Source organism: Pan troglodytes, chromosome 12 (assembly GCF_028858775.2).
Source record: "Pan troglodytes isolate AG18354 chromosome 12, NHGRI_mPanTro3-v2.0_pri, whole genome shotgun sequence".
Lineage (NCBI taxonomy): Eukaryota > Metazoa > Chordata > Mammalia > Primates > Hominidae > Pan > Pan troglodytes.
This window is the reverse complement of record NC_072410.2, coordinates 16,215,651-16,235,072: the sequence shown is the minus strand read 5'-3', so window position 1 is coordinate 16,235,072 and position 19,422 is coordinate 16,215,651. Positions and strand designations below refer to the sequence as shown.

General features: G+C 49.0%; 1 protein-coding gene across 1 annotated transcript in view; it reads left to right on the top strand.

Moving 5' to 3' along the window:
* The first annotated feature begins 4,002 nt into the window (after positions 1–4,002).
* Positions 4,003–19,422, top strand: part of EDAR (ectodysplasin A receptor) — a 94,679-nt gene continuing 79,259 nt past the window's right edge. Inside the window, exon 1 of the mRNA XM_001139583.7 lies at positions 4,003–4,275. The gene's annotated coding sequence lies outside the window, so the exon portion shown is untranslated. The remainder of the gene's footprint in view (positions 4,276–19,422) is intronic.

Genomic DNA, 19,422 nt, shown 5'->3' with positions numbered 1-19,422 from the left:
TGTGCAAATACTCCCCCAGACTTAGTCTCTCCCTTTCCTCATTTTGCTAAGGATAGTGGCCCATTTTACTTCTAAAACAAGTTTCCATCATTTTCAAATCATGATATACTTGGAATAGAATCCATACCCTTTTGTCCAGCCCCCACGTGGAATGTGGTCTCTACCACCCTTCCTGGGCTGGGCTCAGCTGCCTCCCAGGCCAGCTCCCTGCTTTGTGGCCACAGTTTCCTGTCAGTTTCCTCAGCACACCTGGCTCTGGGCCCCACAGGACCTTTGTACAAGACCTTTGGTCCATCTGAAACACCTTCTGCCCAACTCTGCAGGACTGCCTTCTTCCTTCGCAAGTCTTGGTCAACTTTCCTTCTCAACAACCAAAGCACCGCCCCTCACACCCCCTTACCCCCACATCGGCTTGCTGGTGTCCTCCGTATCGCCCAATTCCATTCTCATATTTTAGGCACATTTGCAAGCCTAGGAAGGTGTGGTTCCTAAGAGAGACTTTAAATCACAAATATTTATATTCCTGTTTTTTCTGCCTATGGAACTGTGACCACATGAGTAGCGGGTGCTCTGAGATGATACTTTAAAAACTAGCTGGCCGGTGCTGAGGAGGGCAGAGCCCTGTGAGGTTACCACTGACAGAGCTGGGGACAAACGCATTTTAGGAAAGCAAAGAAGCCAAGCCAGGTCAGTCCTGGGAGCCACTGTGCCACGAGGCAGGGGCAACATTCTTCCAGAAAACAATCCCAGTTCTGGGACAAATTTGAAGCTGCAAACTCTACACTATAGACAGAACTGTGATCATTTTATTCTGAATAACTTAGTGGGTGTCACCATGAGCATAAAAACATTTCATCAAATATACACACACTGTCTTAGGATTTGAGCAATGTCATTTCCTGGAAGGTTTTCTGAGATAGACTTCACCTGCAGGTAACCAGAAGTTTGCTTGCTGTGGTGAGTTGTTAGGTGAAACCAATTATATGTCAGGGCCCAGCTGCCAGACAGGAGCATCTTGCTTTTGGAGTGTTTGATCCCCTGCCACTTTTTGAGACAGTAATTAGTAGCAGGAAACTGTCACCAGCCAACTGATAATCCCCTCACATACAAACACAAATAATCCAGGCATCCTGTGCACCCTTGCTTATCACGGCCAAGAAGTACTTTTCATCTCCATTTCATAACTTGATTACTCTATGCCTCCCCAAACAGAGCATAAGCTTCTTGAGGCCAGCGATTTTGACTGTTGTTCTCATTGTGATCTACCCAGCAACTGGAACAGTGCCGGCACGTAGAAGACGTGACGTGCATTTGCTGCATGAATAAACACATGAACATGATGGCATAGGAGAATGCTACTTTGATGGGGTACATGGGTATCAAGGATTTTCTTTCTGCTCACACAACATGAGATTGGTAATTAAGACACAGATTTAAGGTGAGTCCGGTGGCTCACACCTGTAGTCCCAGCACTTTGGGAGGCTGAGGCAGGAGGATCACTTGAAGTCAGGAGTTCGAGACCAGCCTGGCCAACATGGTGAAACTCTGTCTCTACTAAAAATACAAAAATTAGATGGGCGCAGTGGCACATGTCTGTAATCCCAGCTCCTCGGGAGGCTGAGAATCGCTTAAACCTGGGAGGCAGAGGTTCCAGTGGGCCGAGATCACGCTACTGCACTCCAGTCTGGGCGACAGAGCAAGACTCTGTCTCACCAAAAAAATAAAAGACACAAATTTAAAATCACGACGACCAGAATATGGCTCTGTTTCACTCACTGGAAATTATCTGATCTGCAAGATAATTCTTACCAACCCCTGAGTGTTTTTTACAGGGATGGGAGTCCATTGACTCTCTAAAATCACTTGCGAAGTTTTGTTGCTGCGGAGCTGAGAGCTGGGGCCAGCCTGCCTGTTGTGCCCCTCCATAAGACTCCTGGCCATGCATTTGAGCACACCCCGTGAAGGGGGCAGGTGGCTGTCCGGGTTGTTATGTGTAGCAAGCATGTGTTCTAAATTACAATTCATTTGTTCTAAATTACATTCATCATTTCTAAATTTGTTCTAAATTTAGAACACAGCCCCAGGAGACCCCCTTCACCCAACCATGTTCTGCAGTCTTGATTCATTTTCTTACTTAAAAAATGCTATTGATAACCTGTTGCTATTTCTGCCTCAGTCTCTTAGGAAATGTATAAAACAGAAAATCACATATCTTCAAAGCTCTGGAGCTTTACATGATGAAGATAAGCAATGATTTCTCATTTCATTCTTTCTCTTAATCAACTGAATTAATTATATACTCATTTTCATTTGGATATGATGACTAGGCAGACTTCAAGTATAACCATCCATAACCTTGCTTAATGCCATGATGTTTGGATTTTTTTCAAAGAGGGGAAAAAACTCCCTTGGCTTCTATTACAGCATCCATATTTTGTGCCATTTTAATTTTTTCTTTTGTCTTTTTTCTCTCTCTTTGGGAAATATCAGTATCATTCCTTTTGGTAAATTTTAAATCACCACTTAATTTCCAATAGAAAAAATGTTTTAGTTACACCTAAAATAATCCCAAACCTCAAACACACTGTGAGCACACCAGAAAGTAAAAATTATATGGAGTAGAACAGATTAGCCCAGAATGCCTCCCATTCATTTTCCCAGGTTCCTAATTTAATAATTTCAGTGACTTTAATTTATCACAGACCCTCAGTCTGAACTCGGCATGAGCAGGGTAGACAACCAAACCTGAAAATTCAAGTTAAAATTCCTGTTTGGGAGCTTATATTATCTAGATTAATCATCCACAAGGGTCAAGTCAGCTAAGTAACTCTGGTTCAGCTTAATCTCTGTGGAGGCAGAATTAGTCCTTTACAGTCTAGGTCCTTGCCCCAGCCCCATACATTTCTGTCTGTTTTTTTCTTTTCTTTTATTTTCTGTTTTGAGACAGAGTCTCGCTCTGTTGCCCAGGCTGGAGTGCAGTGGCACAATCTCGGCTCACTGCAACTTCCATCTCCTGGGTTCGAACAATTCTCCTGCTTTAGCCTCTCGAGTAACTGGGTTTACAGACACATGCCACCACCGGCTAATTTTTGTATTTTTAGTAGGGACGGAGTTTCACCATGTTGGCCAGGCTGATCCCAAACTCCTGACCTCAAGTGATCTGCCCGCCTCAGCCTCCAAAGTGCTGGGGTTACAGGTGTGAGCCACGGAGCCCAGACTGTTTCTTTCTTAAGCTCTTACTTTCTCATGTGTGAGTTACCTTGTAGGTTTCCAAGGCAGAGGGGACAAGATGGAAAAGGAGAACACAGAAATCTAGCCTGGAGGAGCTGCTCTGTTCCTGTATTTATCTGTGTAGGTGTGAATGAGGGAGAAAATGACAAGAGAATTACATTATTTTAAGGCTGTTTTCCCCCCCAATCATTTACTTTTTGAGAAATAATTGCCCAATACTGAAAGGTATGTCCTTTCAAAATGTTGATGTTTCAAATGGCTTCCTAATTACCTAGTTATACGGGGGGTGTGTATGGTTATCTGAAGTTACATGGGTATACACTGGTGGTGTGAGGTGTCCAGAGAGAGGAAAGGAAGAGCAGTCCTGGTGGCTCAAACCCTGAGGGATGTGCGGGGGATGGGTGAGAATGTGAACAGACATGTTGGAAGCTGAATCCGTGCAGTGGCACCCATGCCTGTAGCCATCTCAGTGGGGGGTCCTTCTATGAACAAGCTTTGATTAATGATATTTTAATGCTAGTTTAGCTTTTTAGCACTCCCACGCCTAAAGGCTCTGATAGAAGCAAGGCCCCCACCCCTGCAAAAAAAAAAAAAAATCCATGATTTTTATCCATTCCAACAGATCTCTTAAGGGGCAGACGGCCGGAGAGCCAGGTGTGCCAGGGACCTATGGCAGCAGGGCTGAACGTGCCCGCTCCAGCCTCTCCAGTGCTGGGAGAGACCTCTAGATGGTGCAGGTGAGTTTGCAATGAGGGAAAGCCCCTCGGCAAGGACTGAGTTTCCAAACTTGCAGACAGGACAGGGAGCAGTCAAGGAAGAGTTCCCGGGAAGCCCTTTAAACGGAAAGGAAGCGGGGCTGGTGTCAGAGAGGTGTGCCAGGTCCCAGGCAGCCCTGCTGGCCCCTAAGGACATAGAGTACCTGCTTCTGAGAGGGCTGCCACGGTGGCCACCTGTGAAGCCTGTCACCCAGAACTGGATGGTACCTGACTTTCTTCATAGACCCATCTTCTGCTGGGACTGAAGCTGACCTCCAACAGAAGCCAGGTAAGCCCTGGTCCTTTCCTCTGGTTTTCTAAACTCTTCAGCTGTGGCCGAGACGGAGGTGTCATGGGCTGGGAGAGAGGCTGGGTGCATTTTTGAAATGCATGTCATTTTTGGGTTGCGTTTGAACAAGCTTTACCGATTGCAGTATGTCTGCGCTACCAGTTCTAAGACCTGAGATTGTTCCTTTGTTTTAGAAAAACATCAGAAACCCTGTTTTGCTGTTGGTTGCACATTTGGTTAGGGAGACAAATTCTGTGTGTGCTTCACAGGCTTTAAGATTTGGGCTACTGAAGCAACGGCTTCCTCCAGGGAGCGTGAAAAGTATGTTTCTCAGGTTTGCCCCTGTGCCCGGCTCACTGGGGAAGGCAGGCGCGGCAGGGACTCTAGCTGGGCTCTGTACCTGCCTCCAACTCTGCGTACCCGCTGTGACCTAAGAGACCTTCCAAGTGGGGTTTCCAGTTGTGTCTGAGGCCCCCCATATCCTGGCCTCTGTGTTGGTGGCGGGGGAGCGGGGAGAGGGAGAGAAGGAGGGGAGTGGGTACCTATTTGTGATGACTGAGGTTTTCATTTCCAGCCAAGAGGTTCCTCTCAACACTCTGACAGACCATGGGGCGGGTTGGGCTCCTAGACAGGAGTCGGCTCTGATTCCCAGCCTCCTGCAGCAGCCAAGCTTTGAGATGTCAGCTCAGGGAGAAGCGGGTGGCTGGGCAGGGAGGTCAGCAGGCGAGGTTCCCACTGGGTTTCCCTGCCCATGTTGTGCTGGGTCAGCAACAAGAGGGACAGTTAAAATCAACAAGCAGGGCAGATGCCGGTCAGTGGGGAATCCCACACAGCCAGGGGTACACGCATGTGAGGAGACGTACGGAGAGACAGGAGCACCACCGTCCTCTTCCCCAGTCCCCAGGCCACTGCTCTGTGGCTCTCAAGTGGCATTTTTGAGACACTTTCTGAGCAAGAGTGAAAGTGTAACAAAGAAGTGAAGAGCCATAATAGACTGAAGGAAGAAAGGGATCCAGGCATCTAAAATAGAGAATGTTTCTTGCCTGGCTTAATACTCTGAGATTTGTATGTCATAGCCACTGAAAACCTTTAAAGATACATTTTGACAGAGGCCACCAAAAAGAGAGTGACTCTGGTCAAGGCTTGGAAATAAGCGTTCGTTCTGATGACAGTCCACGTGTACCCTTCACGGCTGGGAAAGTTTGGCGATCCTGGTGGCGATTGGCGGGGGTCTCCGCTGTACCCCTCCCCATCCCTAAGTGGGCCAGGCTGTGCTGTGGGAGGATTAATTTGTGACAGCACAGTTGGAGCAGTTGGAGGATAATCTTGGGAGGACCAGTCTTTGGGAGGAAAAAGTCAATGCAATTTCCCTGAAATGCTTGATTTTCACTCCCTGGCCACTACCTGGTTTCTTGCTTTTGTGAGCTGGACTTTCATTTTGTTGGGCGTACACATTTGTGAAGCACAGACGTGTCAGGGGCTCATCTTTGTTTCTCAGGCGTCATGGTACCCTCTTGCCTAGCCCAGTGCCTGCCATTGGGCGGCAGCCCAGCATTGCTCCGGAGTGCAAACAGACCTGGTCTTACCCCATCTCACGGAGCGCAAAACCTACTTGCCTCTGTTAAATGGGGAGCCTCTTCTAGTCAAAGTTCCTCAGGTCTCATAGGCCCACAGACGGAAGCTGGGTTACCTGACGCTCCTTTCTGGGTCCAAGTGAGTGCGTTTTGTGGTTTCCAAAGAATAGAATTTATTCTCAAGGAAATGCCCAGGAACCCAGCTTCAAAGACTCAAGCAAATCTGAAATTCAAATACAGGAGCCGTAAACAGGATGGTGTTTGGCAGACAGCCTTGCTGCTTAAGTGGCTCAGCCCCTCAGCTGGGCTCAGTTTCCCCTCACCCTCCTCCTAGCCTGCCTAGTGACTGCCTGCATGCCTCAATTATCCTGGATGACACCTGCCTGCTCGTTCCTTTGATGCTGTTTGAGGCTCTGCCTAGGTATTCCACCCACCAATAGTATCATTAATTAACTTACATTAAGCCCACTTAGCACATTAGATCAATTAGGGGACAAAAGCCCCAGCCAGCCTTTCCTGTGAGCATGCCGCCTCCATCTCAGTGCCTACGATTCTGTCCTTACTGAATTCGTATATTGCAGGAAGGAATTTTTTTTAAGTCCCAAAGATTACTATTTTCCTAAAAAATAAAGCAAGGAAACATAAGCTGATGCCTAATCATTTAACCTCTGCTGTACATTTCTATGGCACTTTACAAAGCGTTGTCATGAATGTCTTCTCTATTTTCCCAATAAGGAAATTGAGGCTCAGAGAGGTTCACTGACTTGCCCGAAGTCCCACAGCTCATAATGATTATGGGAACACCAAGAACTGGTCTAGGTTAGCACTCAGTATGCCCAGGCCTCGTGTGGAGCCTGTCACTCATAATTGGAGGGGCTGAGACTAGAACCTGTGTCGTCTGCCTCCAACACTGACACATTTGCCCCCACAAGGAGATGGTGCAATGACAGCCACCAGGGATTATAAAAATAAGAGTGGAGTAAGCAAACACTCCCCCTCCTGTATCTTAGTTTCCCAGGGTCGTGTCATCCCCAGACGCACTCATATCCTGTCCTCAGAGGCGAGGGATCAAGAGGAAACAGTCTCAGTTTTGTTCTTTGTGAACCCTCCTGATAAAAGTTAGAGTGTTTGTAGTTTTTATATAGTGAAAAAAACTGTCAAATATAGGCCATTGTAGGTGGTTCAGTCTAAGATAGTCTAGTAACTAAAAAAAAACTCAAAATGGCATTTGGGGCTCAGGCATCCCAACAGCCCATTGGCCCCTGAGACAAATGAGCTTGACCATATTTAATTTTTCATCATTGCTCTTAGAGTGTCACAAAGCATTACCCAAGGATAGCTGACCCTGTACAGTCAAAGCTATGAAAAAAGCTTTGCCCTGGGTCTTGGCAGGGAACAGCCATTCATTAGATCATGTATTAAGGGATCCTACAACCTGAAGTGTCTTCAGTCATAGCACACCCCAAGGACATCATGCACTCCGTGAAAATATGTCCAATGAATGAATGAATGAATGGGCTCCTTCATCCTTCTTGTCAGAGAAAGGTCACCAATTGTTCCAATGACACAGTTAGGGACAAGGGGGCTGCTCAAACATCAGCATCCCCTAAGTCAATAAGCAAACAAATCCTAGTTTGCAAAGCTACCCTCTCTGGGGGCAGAGACACCTGTTATTTCTCAAATGCTGGATGCCCAAGGGTGGCAAACACACTGTTTGGACCCCAGGAAGGAGCAGACACATGTGGGTGAAGCTGGAGGCCCTGCTCCCTTGCCCAGATCCTCTTGCCCAGACACACTCTGGAAATGCCCACCATTTTAAACACCTACATGCACATGTAACCAGCCAGGATGCCTTTGTTTTCCATTTCCGAGAAAACAGAGGACTACGGAAAACAGGTGGGCCGTAAGGAGCCCCACAGAGGAAGATGCACCTGTGGCGGTAGCCCTGGCTGCACCACCCTGTGAGCTCACGCCAGCTTAACTCACTTCACAGTCAATCAGACCTACTGCTCCAAACACAGTAGGAAGGCGCGCCTTCACCTGTGAGTCGGATGAAATCAGCAATGAGGGCAATAACAACTGCAGTCACGTTACTCTTACTAACAGCCCTGAGGCCCGCAGTGTAGCACAGAAGCCAAGCTTAGTGGTGGGCTTAAGGCTGATGTTGTTAACTGATACCATTCAATAGCTAGATATAAGCAACTAAAAGGTGAGCCCAAATACTGAAATAAGATACAGTATTAGTCTCCTGAAAATAAAAAAGAGTTGATTCTGCCAACAACACCTTAATCCTGAGAGAAAGCACTTTCTTAGGATAGAAGAAAGACGTGCAAAACCAGACTGTAAGCAAAAAATGAGAGGGCATGCACTGTTTTGACGACTCTCAGATGGTTACCAAATCTCTTCTCTTAAAACTTCCATTTGCCATATTTCCAATCCCATGTTTGCACAGAATCCTGCATGCACAGGAGGAAGCAGGCAGGATTTCAAGTTGGTTTTAGCGCACATTCATTCATTCAGCAAATGTTTTCTGGGCATCTGCTACATGCCAGGCACCATGCTGGGATGTAGTGAGTAACACAGTGGTCCCATGGGTGAGGAGAGAGAACATCCCTGCACTCACAGAGCTTAGATTCTGCTGCAGGGAGAGAAGCTATAATGCATAAATCCAGCGCCATGAAAAAAAAAACAAACAAACTAGCAGGGCAGGTAGAAAGAAGGTGCCCAGGGTAGTAGTGGGGGCCTCTTGGGAAATGAAATAGTTGAGTAAAGACCTGGATGAAGTGAGGGAGTGAACCAGGACACCCGCAAGAAAGGAGGCCCTGGGGTGGGGTGAGCTGGAGATGTCCCAGCACCAGCAGGAAGGCCGTGCTGCCGGAGCAGAGGGAAAGGAGGGTTGAACAGAAGGAGAGGAGAGGAGAACCAGGAGCCTGAGCGGGCCGTGGCAAGGGGGCTGGGCTCTCATTGAGGGTGATGGAAAGGCAAACAGAAGTCAAGTCAGGGCGGAAGTTCAGCCATGGTGGCTCATGCCCTGTGTTGTTCTGGGACAGTCAGTGCCCACACCACCCCATCCCATGCCACGCCGGTTGCTGTATTTTGCGTATCAGCTTCTAAGGAGCTGGGTCTCCAAGTAGCCTCTTCCTGGGAGAGCTGGCTTGGCTGGGGTGCAGGGCAGGAAGGGCAGGCAGCAGGAAGGGTGGCAGGAGAGGAATGATCCATTTTCACCAACACCTGTTCCCTTGGCCGTTAACACATGCCAAAGGGATCCATTCTGAGAAAAATTATGAAGACCCTGACTTGAAACACATGATTACACTTCCAAAAATCTGAAAGTAGATTATCAAGACTCAATAAGTTGTGCAGAGAAAGAACACTTAGCAACAGACATCGCCGTCGCCCCCCTTGCAGCCCTGCTGGGACACTCCCACAGTCGCAGAGCCACTGGCCAGCTGCACTCGCTTCCTCCTCACTTGGAGAGAGGGACACCTTCCAGCATCGGGTGTGAGATGGAGTGGGGACGCAGTGGCTCCCTGATGGCTCAGTTGGCAAAATTGTTGGAGAACGGGTTCAGAGATCACTGATGCCCTTGGCCAGCATGCCAGACCTGTTCCTGTTGACTCCATATGGCCTTTGGAGTTGGAGAGAAGGTGGCTTCCCTGCCCCGTCCCGCACGGAGCCACCAGCACCTGGAAAGTTTGATTTCCTTCCTCGTATCTGGAAGATGGAGGTCGATTAGGAGGGAAGTCAGTCTGGAGGAAGATACCTGTCTCTGGGAAGTCCAGGGCAGTCAAGGCAGACAGATGGATCACGAGGGAGGAGCTGGAAGGGCGGGATTGTTGACTTGATGTCTGGTTGGGGTCTGATGAATACAGGAAAGTGGAAGGCCACGGGGAATGCTCCAGTGGGATGCAGATGTCTATTAAGTTGGCTGATTTTATTTACCCAGTTAGATGTGGTTTTATGGTTTACTGTTTGGATTGAGGCTCTGTGTCCTTGGGTAATAAACATTACCTCTGGCCCAAAAAAATCCTAATCCTTAAAAATACGGAAATGCGCTGAGCATTCCTAAAAGGTACTTTAGAGGAGTCTCAAGGTTCATTTTCTTTAAGATTTAGTCCTTAATAAAGACTCAAAATGGCCGTTCCTAAAGCCTCCTGTCCATAATGAAGAAGATAAATCAGAGTGTACACTTTGGGGATGTGTTTGTTGACATGCGGCATCCTCTGCAGAAAGCCTATATCTCCAAGAAGCGTGGCCAAGGGAGGGCACTGACAGCTGAGTTTAGAGTGGGACTTGTAAGCAGCACAAACTAACTGTGCATCGGTAGATTTGCAGAGTGTGGTTTTCTGTTGATGGATTTCTTTATGGGCAATAAAATCTCCAATAAGTACCATTTACATTCAGCAGAACTCTTTTTGAATTTTAGCTCACTCTTAGAGAGATTTGGAGAGAGAGAGACCATCCCTGCACATGCAGCAGGCACCTGGCCTGTCTGGGTGGCCAGTCCTTGTTCTGTGGCCACTGTGAACCCCGCCAATGTCCTAGTTTCCCACCAGCACTCACTAAGCAATTTTGCTTCTCATTTTATGGGCAGACGTAACCAAAGCAAGGAGACTTAGGTGACTCGGGACACTCGGTTTTGAGTCAATTCTAAAAACCAGGAGACCAAACTTTCTCTAGAATTACTGCCAGTTGGTTTCCAAATTGAATTTTCCAGATGAAAATTATTATCCAAACAGACCACACACAGCACTCTGACTTGCCTTCTGTGCCTGGCATGTGCGAGGGAAATGGCGCTGGAGAATATTATCCTGATGATTATCACAGTTGTTGCTTTTGAAGGCAAATATTTATTTTGTGAAGATTGCAAAATGAAGTACAACAGAATGTTGAGCTCCTCCTTATGTTTACAGAATAAACAGAACTGAGACACTGGCAAACGCCAATGTCCCTAGTTCTTAAAGGACTGGCTGCATGCCTCCCACGGCATCAGTTAAAGCAGGAGCCTCTGGAGATGGAGGCCTTCGGTGGCAGGACAGCCTCCCACCAGGGAGGGTCTGAGGCTTCCACCCACCTCCCTGGGTTCATCTCTGTAAACAGCTCTCCCAGTGTGGGCTGGATGGGGTTTGAGGTGGCTGCTTTCCTGTTTACCCTGAAACATTTCTTTGTTAGAGAGGCCACTGCATTTGCCGTAAGACAACGGACTCTAGATCTTACTCAAGGCTTTGTGAGATCTAATAGAAATAGAAGACCTGGCCCCTATTCTCATGGCCTAAAGCATTGAAAGGAGGAAATAGGAGAGAGAGCCAAATTGCACGGTGCTGTGACTGAGCTGTTAAACATCTGTCCCTGCCGTTGCACTGACTGTGCCCTCTTTGAGGACGGGAAGCATCCGTCTGTTCATTCTCTGGCACCTAGCACAGTGGCTGCACACAGTAGGTATTCAATAAATGTTGAAGAAACCCACATTTATTGGGCATTTGTTGCTTCCTTAGCGTTTCCGTCTTAATCTGCACAGCAGTCCTGTGAAATAGAGACAATCATCACTGCTTCACACATGTGCAGAGTAAGGCTTGGAGAGGTGAGGTGGCTTGCCTGAGACCTGCCTCCTGGTAAGTTCATGGACTTCGCCTTGCTGTCGTTTCCATGGGCTCGTTCAGAAATGAGAGCTGGGATGATGTGGACTGTTTCAAATTAGCTTGAAGTCTAACCTTGTATCATAACTATCTCAGGTGTGGGGATAGTATATATCGAGCAGAGGTCTAGGTATAGACAGATGTGCGAAATGCTAAACATGGCTGAACTCCCCAGAGACACCTCAGCAGACAGCCCTGCTGGCTAGCCCCGGATCCTGGACAGGTGTTGTTTGGGCTGCAGGATGCTGGGAGCTAGAGCGGAAAATGGAAGCTTCTCTTTCTATCCCCAAGGCCAAGAGCAGACCTGGCCAGCCATTCTTCTCACAATAGCAGTCGTACCAGACCTAAGACGCGCCAGACAACTTCAACCTCAGGTGCCTTTCTTCTTCCCTGAAGTTGGGCTGGACTGGTCCTGGTGGGGTTGGACTGGCATGGGCTAGCCACCTGGGGCGGGCGCGGCTCTGGAAAGAATGCTGGCGGCAGGGTGGGGAGGAGCCCAGCCTCAGGTGGACACAGGCCCAGAGCCAGCCCCTTCCCGTGCTGGTGGTGGAACGTCAGATCATCATTGCTGGGTAACTTCTGTCACTTCAGTTCCCCGAGGGAAGGTCACATACTTGCCTCATGGGAATATTATGTGGATTTCCGAGAGCCAAGGCAGGCAGAGTGCTTAGAGCGGGCCGTGAGCACACTGGAAGTCCTGCCCATGCTCTGTATGCACTCACGGGCTGAGTTTAACGGGTCAGCTCAACCTCTGCCTGGCAGTCATTCCCCACGGTCTAGTCCATCAGAGGTCCCTGTCTTTCCTTGGAGCAATCTATCAATTTGGCCAGGTTTCAAAACACCATCAGGACCCTGCAGTTAAGGGGCAGCTACACGGGGGTTGGTGTGGGGACACAGCAGGCTCTGCCAGCCCCCATGGAGTATGGTGCCAGGTTGGCCACCTCCCCACCAGTGACACCGTGACCCCACTCTGGCCACACTGATTCAAGCTCAGGGCTGCCGCATTTGTTCCCTCTGCCCAAAACGCGCTGGCCCAAGATGTCTGTGTGTCTTGCTCATTCCCTTCAGGTCTATGCTAACGCGTTGTCCTATCAGAGAAACCCTCCCTGGCCCCACACTGTATAAAACAGCAGCTCCCACCCCTAGACTCCTGTTTTACCTTTATCCATAACAGTGTCCACTAAACGACTTATACATATGCATGTAATATCACATAAATATTATATATATGTAAATATATACATACACACATAATATCACATAAGTATTATATATATGTGAATATATATATATTTGAACCTAGAACTTGGTGAGTAATAAGTATTAGTTTAAAATCACGACTTGCTGCTGAGGTGAGCGGCAGGGCGTGCCCACCAGAGCATGAGTGGCAGTTTCCTCCTTGCTCTCCAGAGCCTCCCAAGGGGGCTTTTGCTCTCCTCACCTTCACAGAGGTTTCGGGATGTGACTCACCTGGGCCTCCCTGGGATTCTCTCACTGCAGAACTGTCCGGAATCAGTGAAGCAAATAGGGAAGAGAATGAAATGAGCTGGGGTTAAAGAACAACCAGGAGACCTTGAAATAGTAAAGTATCAGGTTGAGAGCAGAGAAAGTGGTGAGTGACTTGCCCACCCCCCCACCCCACCCCACCCCACCCCACCCCACACCATTCATTTGAACTTGACGATGGCCGATCTGTTAAGTGTGAGTGTGTCCATGATCACTGATACCGCAAGCTTGAGAGGTGAATGCATCACACTGATTTTCAAGTGAAGAAGCAGAGGCCAGGAGACTCACTTGCACACCTCATCTCAGCCAGGATAATAGAGCCACAGCACCCTGCTTCCCACCCCCCAGCAGTGATGCCAGGTGTCCCCCCTACCCATGTGCTGCCCGTCAGAGCCAGGCTGGCTGTCAGGGCCTAGCAGGAAGCATGTCATGTCAGATGGCCAAAGTGAAGAAACTCTATTCAAGGGACCCATTTGGCTGGTGACGTGCGCCTCAGTGGCTCCTCCTCTGTTGGCTACTGCTGCCTGGACCTGCTCAAGCCCTCCTCTCCTCTGCAATTCCTGCCGTCTGCATCCTTCATGATTAATCTGACCCTGGGTAGGGAGGCAGGAGGGGCTTCTCTTCTCCACAGCCCTGCACCTCAGCAGCATGGCTCAGGGTCTTCAAGTCCCCGCCGCCACCTGACATGCCCCTAGCTTACTAGCTTGCTTTCTCCAGCCCCCACTTCAGCTCCTGGGGTATGCCATGCGTGTGTGTGTGTGTGAGAGAGAGAGAGAGAGACAGAGAGAGAGAAAGAGAAAGAGAGAGAGAGAGCAACCAAAGCTTGGGATGGGGCTTGGACCAGGCTGGGGGAAGTGGTGGGGCAGGGGGCAGCCCAGGGTCAGCCCCAGCAAACAAGAGTGTTGGAGGAGTGAGCTTCGCCAAATGGAAGAGGCAAATCTGACTAAACTTCCCCAACCAGATGACACCTTTAATTCTGCATGTCTGGGCTCTAAGGTGCAGATTCTCCTCTTACCCAACAGCAAGAAAGAGCTGTTCCTTAAGTAAGGGTCAAGTACTCGGGCAGTGGATGGAGAAACACAGTGAGAGGAGGGGCAGCCTTGGCATCCTCAGATGTTTCCACGTTTCCGAATTTTCAGTGAATCTGGTTTTCCACAACACTGAATGTTTTTGAAGCTGGCACCTCTCTGCTTACTGAGTAGATGCCTAATTGGAAATGCAATGTCTGTACTTCACACACTACACCCCCTCCTGCCCCTGCTGAGAACTTTCCCGGGTTAATGGTTTCCTTTTGGAAAGCTTTCAAATGGTCTTCGTTGGAGTTTACATTATCTGCTTCCCTCTGCTCTGTATGTGGATTATTTGCCTGTTGGGTTTAATTTAACCAGATTTGCAGCTGTGCTAACAACTTCATTGGTGCCCTCCTGCTTTCAGAATGGATTTTCCCGTCTTTTCTCCAGCTTACCAATAGACTGTCTCCATACCAAAACCCGCACAGGGTTGGGCATTGTCTGCTGGTGTTCTGCCTCACTACAGAACCTGTTTCCTCTGACCAAACTTCACTGCATCTCGGGTTCTAACTAGGTCGCTCTAATATTTTAATATGAATAGTTAAAATGAATTATTTATTAAAAATCACTGTTAAACAAGAAAAAAAAACTTTTCCTCGGTGCTCTGAACCTCAGCCTCCTTGGGAGGATCTGCGTGTTCCCTAAGCCCGTGGCTCCCTCGGAGCTCTACCCTCTAGAAATACGTTGCAAAACTCTTGAGGCGTCTAACAAATATGACAAGCCCACAGATTAGCAAAGACACGCAGAGTCGACCAAGTTTGATATTTTTGTTTTTTTACTGAGCTTTTTGTACTTAATAGGAGACCTGGCCACCTAATAAGATGGTGATTATTGGAAACCACAGAGATGTAATCAGATGTTCTAGACATGGATGGTGTATTTAACCCCTTAAAACACTTCCACGCCCTGCCTGGATCCTTTTCTGCTTCATAGACCAATTATGAGTTCCTAAAAGATATCCACATCTATCCCCAGTGAAGGCCGTAGCTCAGCAGGCCCTGTACTTGGCATTACAGGGGCGGGACCTGTGTAGCCTTGCCCTCTGGGGCCCTTTGCTGGTCTTCCTACCCTGGGCTCTTCCCTATGTCAGTGCCATTTGTCGGGAGAAGGAAGAACGACTTTGAACCGCAGCCCTGTTCTATGGATGAAGTTGGCTGGAGTTCCTCTACGAGAATAGAAGCTCCCTGAGGAGTTTCATCTGCATCCACAGAGTCCATAGATCCTGCCTGTAGATAAGAGACTAAGCAAATGGCTGTTTCTTTACTGTGTCATTTAATATGATGTCTTGTGGTTGATGAAGGCTTAAAAAGTGTGTGAACCAGAAGTAGAACAAGAAAAGAGGGTGCAGCTCTCAGCAGGAACTGTCCTGAGGTCGCTGTGGGTCCTTCAGACACGAGGCCTGTTTCCACCCTCAGCTCTGAGGCCTTCTGTTCACTGAGGAATCTCCAGGGCTTTGTCAGCATTTGAAACAACAGTGACTCCTAGTGAGAGCCGGGTCCCAGGAGGGAGGACGTCCAGATGTCCCCAGTCCCTCCTCACTCCCAGGAACAGTCTTCCACTTCAGGAACACTCAAAAAAGGAGAGCTCCTGGCCAGGCTCGGTGGCTTACGCCTGTAATCCCAGCACTTTGGGAGGCCGAGGCTGGCGGATCACGAGGTCAGGAGATCGAGACCATCCTGGCGAACACAGTGAAACCCCGTCTCTACTAAAAATACAAAAAAAATTAGCCAGGCATGGTGGCGGGCGCCTGTAGTCCCAGCTACTTGGGAGGCTGAGGCAGGAGAATGGCGTGAACCCGGGAGGTGGAGCATGCAGTGAGCCGAGATCGCGCCACTGCATTCCAGCCTGGGCGACAGAGCGAGACTCCGTCTCAAAAAAAAGAAAAGGCAAGCTTCTCAGGAGCCAAGCTGAGAGGCCACCAGATCTCTGGGCGGCACGGGCAGTGCTGATGGTCCGTGGGGTGGTCAGAGGTGCAGGGCCTGTTGGCACCCTTTAGCCTTAGCCATCTAGGAAAACCCAGGCCGGGGCCAGTGGGGGCCACTGGAATCATCAGTGCCTCCTTATTGGCATCCTGATCACAGCACAGGTGTCTTTCTAAATGGGAGCTTGTTCTTTCCAAACTGGGAAGTCAGAGGTATTTGGGGCACCCTCAGACACCTTTTCATCTTAGCATTTGTCAGTCCTCACTGTGCACCCAGATCTGGGATTCTATTGCCAATCTCCAGTGAAAGGAACCAGGACTCCTTGGAGAAGCGGCTGACTCCAGAGCTGAGGCAGGGAAAATACAAGAGGAGCCTGGAGCACCTTGTAGTGCCAGAAAGTAAAGAGGTCCTAAGAAAAGAAAAAGAAGAAAAAGAAAAAAAATGGTCGTATGTCTAAGGGACACACAAACCAACTAAAAGAGCTCCCAGTCACCATAGCTGAGACAATTTGAGCAACAAAATAAATAATGTAATATTGGGTTATAACCCAGAGTTTAAAATAAATACCCATGTGTTTACACTGACAAATAAATAATGGACGGATGGACAAATACATAACAGAGAAGAGGCAGGTCTCCCGTGCAGAGGAACTCCAGGTAATTCATGTAGATGCTGTGCCCTTGAGGAGGTGAAACAGATAACTCCCTCCCTTAAGTGTGCGCTCCGCCTGGAGACTTCCTTCCAAGGAGCACCGGAAGGAGTCACTTCAGACTGGGGAATCCTGCCAGTCACTGCTTCATGCCAGTGATCAAGGCCAGCATCAGCAATCCTGAGCCATGCTGGTAGCATGGACCCTTCATGTGATGAGAATGGCACATTGCCTCTGTGGTCTTCCTCTCAAACCCATAGCCCCAGTCTGTCACGAGAAAAACATCTGACAACTCTCAGTTGAGGAGGATTCTACAAAACACCTGTCCAGTGCTCCTCAAAACTTCTGAGTCATCAAAAACAAGGCAAGTCAGAAATTGTCTTGTTAGCCAAGAAGAGCCTAAGGATGCATGATGACTAAATGTAAAGTGGGATCCTGGATGGGATCCTGGAACAGAAAAAGAACGTTAGGAGAAAACTAAGGACATCTGAAGATGTATGAACTTCAGTTCACCAGTATTGCACCAGTATTTGTTCATCAGGGATGACCACTGTATTGCATCATGTAAGATCCTAAAAGGAAAACTGATGTGGGGTCCCCGGGAACACTCTGTATTGAATTTACAACTTTTCTATAAATCTAAAACTATCCTAAAGCAGAAGAAATCCCTTGTCTAGATGATTCAGTCACCCTCCTCTTTGCCCTGCCCTTTCCACCATCCACAGAACGCCGTCCAGCAGTTGAGGGGTGGCCTTGACTTCTCGAGCTCGTTCAGGAGTGACCACAAGACATCCTGATGCCGCACGGAGCCTGGCCGACAGTGCCACCCTTCTCTTGCTGGACCAATGAATTTGTGTCCTCATGTCATTTCCTCCGACCACCACAGGGCTCTGGCCAGTGGCTTCTCAAGCTCCTTAGCTCCCAGACCGCACCCCTGTTCCCCCAGCTCTATTTTAGGCTTGTTGGTGCTGGCTGCCTCCCAAAAGCTGCTGCCCTGCTTCCAGTGCTGGGGTAGGAATGAGCTGAGCCTACAGTCCACCCACCCACCTCTTCTCACTCCGGCATCTATCTGGTCACCAAGCTACCGCGAGTTGACCCAGGCTAGGGTCCCAGGTTAAAGTAGACTCAGGTCTTGCTCTCATGTGCTGGCGCTATCCATGTCTCGCCGGCCCATGCTCCAGCCCTCTCCCTGGTGCTGTGCCCAGGGCTGACCTGCACCCACAAGCTCCCTTGCCCCCGGCCTCCAGCTAGATTTGACCCATAGAAGACACGGGCGGGAACCCAGGCAGGAGCATGGTGGCCGGCAGGGGATTTACTCTGCACCTTTCTGCCTGAGGCCGCAGCTGCTATCCCTGTGTTCAGATCCTCTCTCTCCTTTGCCCCTTCCCACACAGGCTGGACTGCAGCTCCTGGAGTGCTGCACCATCATTTGCTCCCCTTTGGACCCTGCCCAGCACCCTCAGACAGGGTCCCTGCTGCACTCGCCCCAGGTGGCACTTGGGGCTAGGCTCCGTGGAAAAGCAGATTCCACAATGGAGCCGTGGTTTCCCGGGCCAGGTAGAAAGGCAGTGCTTGCTGAGGGGACTTGCAGAATGGCTGCCTGAGTGGCTCAGGGGTTGATGGGCTCTTCCTTCTGACTCCTGAATCTCCACCAGAGCCCTGCACACCTCAGAAAGGCTAGAGCTCCAGCATGCAGACTGCAAGTGTTGTGGGCAGGCCTGGTGAGGCAGCTCGGGGTGGTGGGAAGAGCTAGACCCCAGCTCTGCCATTTGCTGGCTATTTCAAGTTCCCTCTACCCTCTCAGTTTCAGTTTCAGTTTCTTTATCTGTAAAATGGGAATAGTATCTTTTTTTTTTTTTTTGAGATGGAGTCTTGCTCTGTCACCCAGGCTGGAGTGCAGTGGCGCTATCTCGGCTCACTGAAACCTTCGCCTGCCAGGTTCAAGCGATTCTCCTGCCTCAGCCTCCCAAGTAGCTGGGATTACAGGCATGCACCACCATGCCCAGCTAATTTTTGTGTTTTTAGTAGAGATGGGGTTTCATCATGTTGGTCAGGCTGGTCTCCAACTCCTGACCTCGTGATCCACCCCCCTTGGCCTCCCAAAGTGCTGGGATTACAGGCGTGAGCCACCACGCCCAGCCATGTCTACTTTTCATGGTGTAATCATTAAGATAATGTTCATAAACAGGGTACCATCGTGTCTAACACAAAATACACAGTCAATATGTGGCATTTCTTTTTTTTTTTTTTTTGAGACGGATCCTCGCTCTGTCTCCCAGGCTATAGTGCAGTGGCGTGATCTCAGCTCACTGCAAGCTCCGCCTCCCGGGTTCACGCCATTCTCCTGCCTCAGCCTCCCAACTAGCAGGGACTACAGGCGCCTGCCACCACGCCCAGCTAATTTTTTGTATTTTTTAGTAGAGACGGGGTTTCACCGTGTTAGCCAGGATGGTCTCGATCTCCTGACCTCGTGATCCACCTGCCTCGGCCTCCCAAAGTGCTGGGATTATAGGCGTGAGCCACCGCGCCTGACCAATATGTGGCATTTCTGTTTTTCTTATTATTTCTATTTGGAGAATGAATGGACAGGATGGTCTTACTCTCCTGGAAGTGGATTGTTGAGCCTTTTGTGAACAAAGGTGATGCTTACAGCTCCGTAATTGGTTTAAAACGGGTAAGAGCCTTGTGCTGAAAACCCTGTGAGCCTCATCTTGAATCCCAAGAAGTGTTGTTATTTACATAAAACCAAAAGTCTGTGGGGCATTCAAAAGTTGAAGGGCCTTTGAGAAC